The sequence below is a fragment of the Amia ocellicauda genome, chromosome 16 (assembly GCF_036373705.1).
Source record: "Amia ocellicauda isolate fAmiCal2 chromosome 16, fAmiCal2.hap1, whole genome shotgun sequence".
NCBI classification, from domain to species: domain Eukaryota; kingdom Metazoa; phylum Chordata; class Actinopteri; order Amiiformes; family Amiidae; genus Amia; species Amia ocellicauda.
This window is the reverse complement of record NC_089865.1, coordinates 20,916,949-20,925,463: the sequence shown is the minus strand read 5'-3', so window position 1 is coordinate 20,925,463 and position 8,515 is coordinate 20,916,949.

The window sequence follows — 8,515 nt, the reverse complement described above, 5'->3', positions numbered from 1 at the left end:
TAGAGATCAGAGGAGAATGGGCCGACTGATTCAAGCTGATAGCAGAGCAACTTTGACTGAAATAACCACTCGTTACAACCGAGGTATGCAGCAAAGCATTTGTGAAGCCACAACACGTACAACCTTGAGGCGGATGGGCTACAACAGCAGAAGACCCCACCGGGTACCACTCATCTCCACTACAAATAGGAAAAAGAGGCTACAATTTGCACAAGCTCACCAAAATTGGACAGTTGAAGACTGGAAAAATGTTGCCTTGTCTGATGAGTCTCGATTTCTGTTGAGACATTCAGATGGTAGAGTCAGAATTTGGCGTAAACAGAATGAGAACATGGATCCATCATGCCTTGTTACCACTGTGCAGGCTGGTGATGGTGGTGTAATGGTGTGGGGGATGTTTTCTTGGCACACTTTAGGCCCCTTAGTGCCAATTGGGCATCGTTTAAATGCCACGGCCTACCTGAGCATTGTTTCTGACCATGTCCATCCCTTTATGACCACCATGTACCCATCCTCTGATGGCTACTTCCAGCAGGATAATGCACCATGTCACAAAGATCGAATCATTTCAAATTGGTTTCTTGAACATGACAATGAGTTCACTGTACTAAACTGGCCCCCACAGTCACCAGATCTCAACCCAATAGAGCATCTTTGGGATGTGGTGGAACGGGAGCTTCGTGCCCTGGATGTGCATCCCACAAATCTCCATCAACTGCCAGATGCTATCCTATCAATATGGGCCAACATTTCTAAAGAATGCTTTCAGCACCTTGTTGAATCAATGCCATGTAGAATTAAGGCAGTTCTGAAGGTGAAAGGGGGTCAAACACAGTATTAGTATGGTGTTCCTAATAATCCTTTAGGTGAGTGTATATATATATATATATATATATATATATATATGGTAAACATGCCATATGATGCTGGATGTCAAAACTCAGCATGCATCCTCCTTCAGTATTGCAGGATGTGTTGTGTCATAACTTCCTGGATAGCAGACAAAATTAAAATCACTGGATTTGTCTTCCCTGAAGCAACTCAAGTAATTATTATCAAGTCAGTGCAGTGTTACTATTTCTTATGCCATATTCATACTCCTTGATCATAATTATGTGTCCACGGTTGTGGGATTAACAGCAAAGCCAGAGTCATTTGTGTCTCCTTTCCAGCAGCAGAGGAGATTCATGTGCAGTGGAGATTGTAAACAATCCGCTTTTCGAAAAGGGAAGACAATCTGTATTGGGAAGAGTGGTATACATCTTACTTATATATTATAACAACACAATGATGCATAAACCCCAATTTTAGGACTGTTTCCCTTTAAACTAGGCTGAATTTGTCAGTTGATTTAAGAGCCTGCTGCTAGTCTGCTGAACGGAACATGTAGACAGAGACACACCGAGACAACACATCATCGGGAAAGTGACTTTAGTTTTGAGCTTGATAAGCTTTGCCATCAGATTTGTTGCTGCTGCCTTTTAGTAGATTGTTTTGTATGTGTAACCAGAAAAGGACAAAGAAGAAAAGACATAGAGAAAGAGACTGTTAAATTAATTCTGGATTGGAAAAAATAACGTTAGGTCGTGGATGCAACCCTGGTTATGTGAGAGAGAGGGAGAATGGGATATAGCTTCACAATCAGGAAATGCTGAAGTCTTATAACCAATTCCCTTGGCATTGCCGCATTTCAAGATCACTGCCCACAGACTGCACTTCCTGTTTTAGGCCTACAGAGCGACCTGGCAAAGTTGCATCCATAACCTAACGTTCTCTTTCAAACTATAGTTCCTAAATAGGGAGTATAGGACACCGTATATCCAGGCTCTTGTGAAGGAGGACTAGCAGCGACTGGTTTACAATTCTAGATGGCGTAATTGCACTATAGGGGTAAAGTGTAATCATTGCCCGTGACATGACACATATTATTAATCCAATAATCAACTCCAAGGTGTGTTGTAAGACCCTGTTATTGCACTACAATGGTGGCATAGATTTCAGCAAAGTACAGTGTGGGTTTGAGACCTTTATTTAACTATTTAGTTGAAGAGAACCACCTGTTCAAACTTTTACATGTGTCTCTTATTTATTTAAGGGGACCTCCTTGCCTCAATTCTTTTTTTTTGCTGTGTGAGACCTTGCTTCCCCATTAAGCATTTGAACTGAGCCCAGCTTCCTATTCTGCAACTGGAATAACCAGGTCTTTCTCAACAAAGCGGTGAGTTTGTTCCACCACCACCACCACCACCACGAAACCCACTAGCACTAGATTTCCATTTTAACCACATTATATAAACGTTTATAAACGAAGGCAGCCATGCTTAATGATTACAACAACAGATGTGCCGTAACAGATTTGAACTGGAAGCAACATAATCCAGTATCACTCACTCATACAAGTTCACTGTTGCAGAAAATGCTTTATGTACACCTGTCCTCACCTGACATTATCATACTACAACTTAAAGCAAAAGATTCAGTCAAGTTTAGAGTCAAAAGGTGAATGGAATGGCATATATCCGAATCAGGCCAATGTCCCAGCTTCAGACTGGAGTTCAAGGGATTGGATAGTGTTGTCTGAACACCGTGTAAAGCATTCTGTTGCCATAGAGGCATCGTTGTTTAATTTCAAACAGCATAGCCAAACCTAAAGTGCTAATTATAAAATGCCACCCCCTCTGGCACTGTTAAAATTACTTTCTGTCAAGAAGTTATTAAAAAAAAAAAATCATTCCTAAAACCACAGAGAAATTGGCAAGAAAGTATTGCGAGTTCCACTGTAAAGCACCTAACAGGACCTGAATTCAAAGTTTTGTCAATTTGACTTTATTGAGTGTGTGTGTGAGTGTGTGTGTGTATTTCTGTGTACACAATTGCGTGCCTGCATTTATGTGTAACCCCCCCCCACCCACCCACCGGAAAAGCTGTGAGAACTTGAAACTCATGTAAATACAGCTTTTGAAATATGCGGTCCTTGACTCAGCATGTTACAAAGCTCGCTCGGTTACTCTGTCCTGCCAGAATTAAACAAAAATAAGAAGAAAGGTAATTGTCACTATGGGTTACATTTGCACAATAGCCTTCCTCTACAATAACAACAGAGAGCAAGTCTGTCCTTCAATTAACATTTCAGTATACAAGGACTGCCCTTTTCCTCTGAATAAAAGGTCAGCCTTGCTGAGTGGCAGCCCTTAAAGGTTGTGTTTTGATCACATTTCCGCTCTCCGCTCCTTTCCGGATAAAAATGAAGAGATCCAGTCCATCAGGCCTTCACAATTACATATCACCAAACTTCTTGTCTTGATGCCAGGTGCCAGAGCCTGTATATGAATTAGCACTAGAAGTAGCTAGGGCACGTCTATTAATAACTTCCTATTTGAGAGGGTGTGCACTGTGTGTGTCTCCTTTAAACGCTCTGCCTTTGTTCAACACTGTCCGACTGAGACAGCAATTCAGATACAGATCTGGTTGAGTGTGTGCTGTCTGCTACACACCCCAGTACAGCAAAATAACAGTCCTGTGGAGTCCCATATGGTTGAAATTTGATATATATTGCACACATATGTATAAACATGTTGCTTTATTTAAAGTGTTTTAGATGTATTTGTAAATTGAAGCAGAACATAAATGAACATTTCACAAGATTGTTGTGCAACGTTACAAAACACATCTTGCAAAAAAACAAAAAACAACACATTGCTTTCTGTATTGGAATTGATTGTGAAATATATTGTAAGGTGTGTAACTAGGCAGTGTGAATATATATCAATATGTGCCTGATGATGTCTCAGTCTTAATAAAATACAGTCTGTCTGCATTATACTGAACAAGCATTGACTTTTGTAGTAGACAGGGTTGACATAATGAAGGGGTTGGTTACAGGGAGGAAACTATGGCTTCCAGGCCTCTGCAAACACACCACAAGACACAGGCCTGCAGGCATCAACACTTGCCTGTGTACTTGCCTGCTGTGGTCATCACTATGCTCTTGCAATAGGACAAGCTGGATGGCAAAAACAGTGCTAGTAGTACCTCAAAAGTCATTGGAAGTAAAAAAAATAACAATTGACCATGCAAAAAGAGTTGAAAAGGAAAGTTTTTAGTGAGGAAAAGAAGGGTTCAATTCCGGCTTTACTGGCAGAGGGATACAGTGAGCATCGGGTTGCTTCCAACCTTAACATTTCAAAGATGGTGGTTCGTAAGAACAAGGTCAAGCAGCAGACATTGGGGACAACAAAGCTACAGACTGGCAGAGGGAGAAAACGCCTCTCCACTGACCGGGATGACCGCCAACTCATTCGAATTTCGCTCAACAACCGTAGGATGACATCAAGTGACCTACAAAAAGAATGGCAAACAGCAGCTGGGGTGAAGTGCACGGCGAGGACAGAGTTTGCAAAAGACCATAAGGATTGGACCGTAGAGGACTGGAGTAAGGTCATCTTCTCTGATGAGTCCAATTTTCAGCTTTGCCCAACACCTGGTTGTCTAATGGTTAGACGGAGACCTGAACAGGCCTACAAGCCACAGTGTCTCGCACCCACTGTGAAATTTGGTGGAGGATCGGTGATGATCTGGGGGTGCTTCAGCGAGGCTGGAATCAGGCAGATTTGTCTTTGTGAAGGACGCATGAATCAAGCCACGTACAAGGTTGTCCTGGAAGAAAACTTGCTTCCTTCTGCTCTGACAATGTTCCCCAACTCTGAGGACTGTTTTCTCCAGCAGGACAATGCTCCATGCCACACAGACAGGTCATTCAAGGTGTGGATGGAGGACCACCAGATCAAGACCCTGTCATGGCCAGCCCAATCTCCAGACCTGAACCCCATTGAAAAACTCTGGAATGCAATCAAGAGGAAGATGGATGGTCATAACCCATCAAACAAAGCCGAGTTGCTTGAATTTTTGCTCTAGGAGTGGTATAAAGTCACCCAACATCAATGTGAAAGACTGGTGGAGAGCATCCCAAGACGCATGAAAGCTTTGATTGAAAATCAGGGTTATTCCACCAGGTATTAATTTAAAACATTAGTATTGTGTTGTTTAAAAATGAATATGAACTTATTTTCTTTGCATCATTCGAGGTCTGACAACACTGCATATTTTTTGTTATTTTGACCAGTTGTCATTTTCTGCAAATAAATGCTCTAAATGACAATATTTAAAAAACCAGAGAAACTGATAATTTGGCAGTGGTCTCTTAATTTTTCCCAGAGCTGTATGTGCATCACGACTGGTGCTAGGACAGTGTAAATAATAGCAACCCATTCCTGAATACTGTACAGATGTATTTTCAATGAAAAAACCTTACACATAGGAACAAAGCAAAACACACCAGCAAGGTTTTCATTGATGCTTTCTATTTTAACTTCATAATACCTACACAAAACCTTATATAACCATACATCAATATATTTCTCATTTAAATAAAAATGGGCATAAAATACAACTTCAGTGTATGCTGTATCATACATGCACACAGAGATACTACAGAAGATTATGTATTGTGGTGCCCTACAGCAATACACTTACGTGTGTAAGAGCAATTTGGCTTGCTTTCCACAAGCTACTATGTAGCCAGAATGTGGTTAGTTGGCCATCTTAATGCAGGTTTTTCTTCACAGATTTAGTGTGCCAAATGTAACGGTGATTTCTATGTATCAGTAAAAGGTGATCAACTCTGTCACTAGTGTGTGACAAATTAAATTAATAATAAGTAAGAGTTGCCATACTATAACGCACTTCTCTGAGAGGAATTTATTACTTAAAGTGTTTCAATGGTGAAATATAATGTGAGATTTACAGCACAACTGTGGTGTTAAAGTAGGCAATTAAAGCATTAAACTGCAATAAACCTCTTAAAGAGCCAGGGGACCCACAACTAGGTTTAGCATGCAAAATAGTTGTATTTATCCATGAGGACACTGTGAATCCCTCAGTATTGTACCACAGCTTTTAACAAAACTGAGAAAAAGGCTATATTTTGGTTAAATCATTAATCTGCTATGAAAACAAACCAGACAAAACAAAAAGTTGACCATATGCTCAGTTCCCTAAAAGTCTCCTAAAGACATTACTGATCAAAGTAAATGTACAATACTTCAACATATTTATTCTCTTTCATGTATTTATTTAAGCACGTGTGTGTACAGACACATCTAGAGAACAACAGCCACAATCCCACAAAAGATTTTAAATGATATATTCATAAAGATGCTTGCTAATCTGCCTGGGGGAAACATATATAATCAATGATTACCAAAGCCCCAAAGGGTTTTATAAGCATGTTCTATTTTTAACCAAATCATTTTGTTAGGTGTGCCTTTTTCGCTCCTGCATGTCTCAGTGTTTGTTTACTAGGTTTTCTCTGCTAATTCTTGGCAGGTAGTATATATACTAATACCATCGCTTACTTAACAAAACAGACAGGCAACTGACAAGCGTTGCGTGTCCAAAGCTTTAAACCTGAAGTATGCAGGGCTTCTTCTGACAAGTTTGACAGCAGGTCTTGTTTACGTTCACCATTGCCTTGACAACGGTACAAACACTTTTAGCACTGGATGTTCACGGCCCGAAAATATCAGCGCTTCGAGGAGAATATTTGCAGGGCACAAAACGTCAAACAGAAGACCCACAACTATGATAAAAACCCAGAGTTGCATGCCTGTCGGATTAACCTTGGCTGCTACTTCCGGTGTGGCAGCTGCTGGCAGACTTGAATGCAAAACAGAGACTGAAGATTGTAAGCTATTGTCATAACCTGAACAGCTTATATAATTGTATGTCAGAGGAAGCATTTTTCTAGATGGTATGATAGTTCTGATGTAAAGACTGCTTTCAGAGATTGTTTATTTTGTCTGAATTCTGGGCTGGAGGTGTAAACCATTTCCCCCCCCCATCTAGTTAGCTGAAAACTACCCTAATTATAATATGGACTCATAGTTAGGTAGGTAATATACTTCACATTAACTTTCCCTTTTATCGCTTGCTGAATTATGTGAACCCAGCTGCCTATGACTGTGACTGGACGGTCCATTACAAAGGCGCTAGATAAGATGCTGAAACCCAATACTGTGATCTAGAACTATGGATTCGTAGCTAAACTCAAATTCTTCCTGGGCCTTTGAAATTCTGGCTTAACCTGTCTGGCGCAGGGAAAGGCTTTACCAAAATGGTGCTGATAAACAGATTTTAGTCTGCCCTTCCAAAACAGTCCTCGAACAGCTTCAAGGGCCGAGCAAAACCAGGCTGGCTTTGGCAAAGACTATTCTGTGGTCTTGGAGCCGTTTTACAAAAAACTGCCCCTGCATACTCTATTTGTAACTCATTACAGCACTGAGTTCTAGGTAAATAATGCATTCATATGTAAGCTGATGTGTATATGATAATTGAAAAAAATCAAAAATAAAATATACACTGATCAGTCATAACATTATGACCACCTGCCTAATATTGTGTAGGTCCCCCTTTTGTCGCCAAAACAGCCCTGACCCGTCGAGGCATGGACTCCACTAGATCTCTGAAGGTGTGCTGTGGTATCTGGCACCAAGACATTAGCAGCAGATCCTTTAAGTCCTGTAAGCTGCGAGGTGGGGCCTCCATTAATCGGACTTATTTGTCCAGCACATCACACAGATGCTCAATTGGATTGAGATCTGGGGAATTTGGAGGCCAAGTCAACACCCTGAACCTGAGATTCATCAGACCAGGCCACCTTCTTCCATTGCTCCGTGGTCCAGTTCTGATGCTCACATGCCCATTGTAGGTGCTTTCGGCAGTGGACAGGGGTCAGCATGGGCACCCTGACTGGTCTGCGGCTACGCAGCCCCATACGCAACAAACTGCAATGCACTGTGTGTTCTGACACGTTTCTATCAGAACCAGCATTAACTTTTTCAGCAACTTGAGCTACAGTAGCTCGTCTGTTGGATTGGACCTCACAGGCCAGCCTTTACTCCCCACATGCATCAATGAGCCTTGGCCGCCCATGACCCTGTCGCTGGTTCACCGCTTTTCCTTTCTTGGACCACTTTTGATAGGTACTGACCACTGCAGACCGGGGACACCCCACAAGAGCTGCAGTTTTGGAGATGCTCTGACCCAGTCACAATTTGGCCCTTGTCAAAGTCGCTCGGATCCTTACGCTTGCCCATTTTTCCTGCCTTTAACACATCAATTTTGAGGACAAAATGTTCACTTGCTGCCTAATATATCCCACCCACTGACAGGTGCCATGATAATGAGACTATCAGTGTTATTCACTTTACCTGTCAGTGGTCATAATGTTATGGCTGATCGGTGTATATATGAAATGTAAAAGATCTTGAGCTTAGAATGCCAAGGTGAAAAGGTAAGAAGGTTATTTAAAAGTGAAAGAAACAAACATAATTTTGAATAATGTGCTAAATCATGAGGGAATATACAGAATGATAATTATGGACATACCTTGAAGGGAAATGGAAAGAATTTGAGTTTATGTCCTAGTCCTGGTAGTGAACTCATTTTGAATCAATGC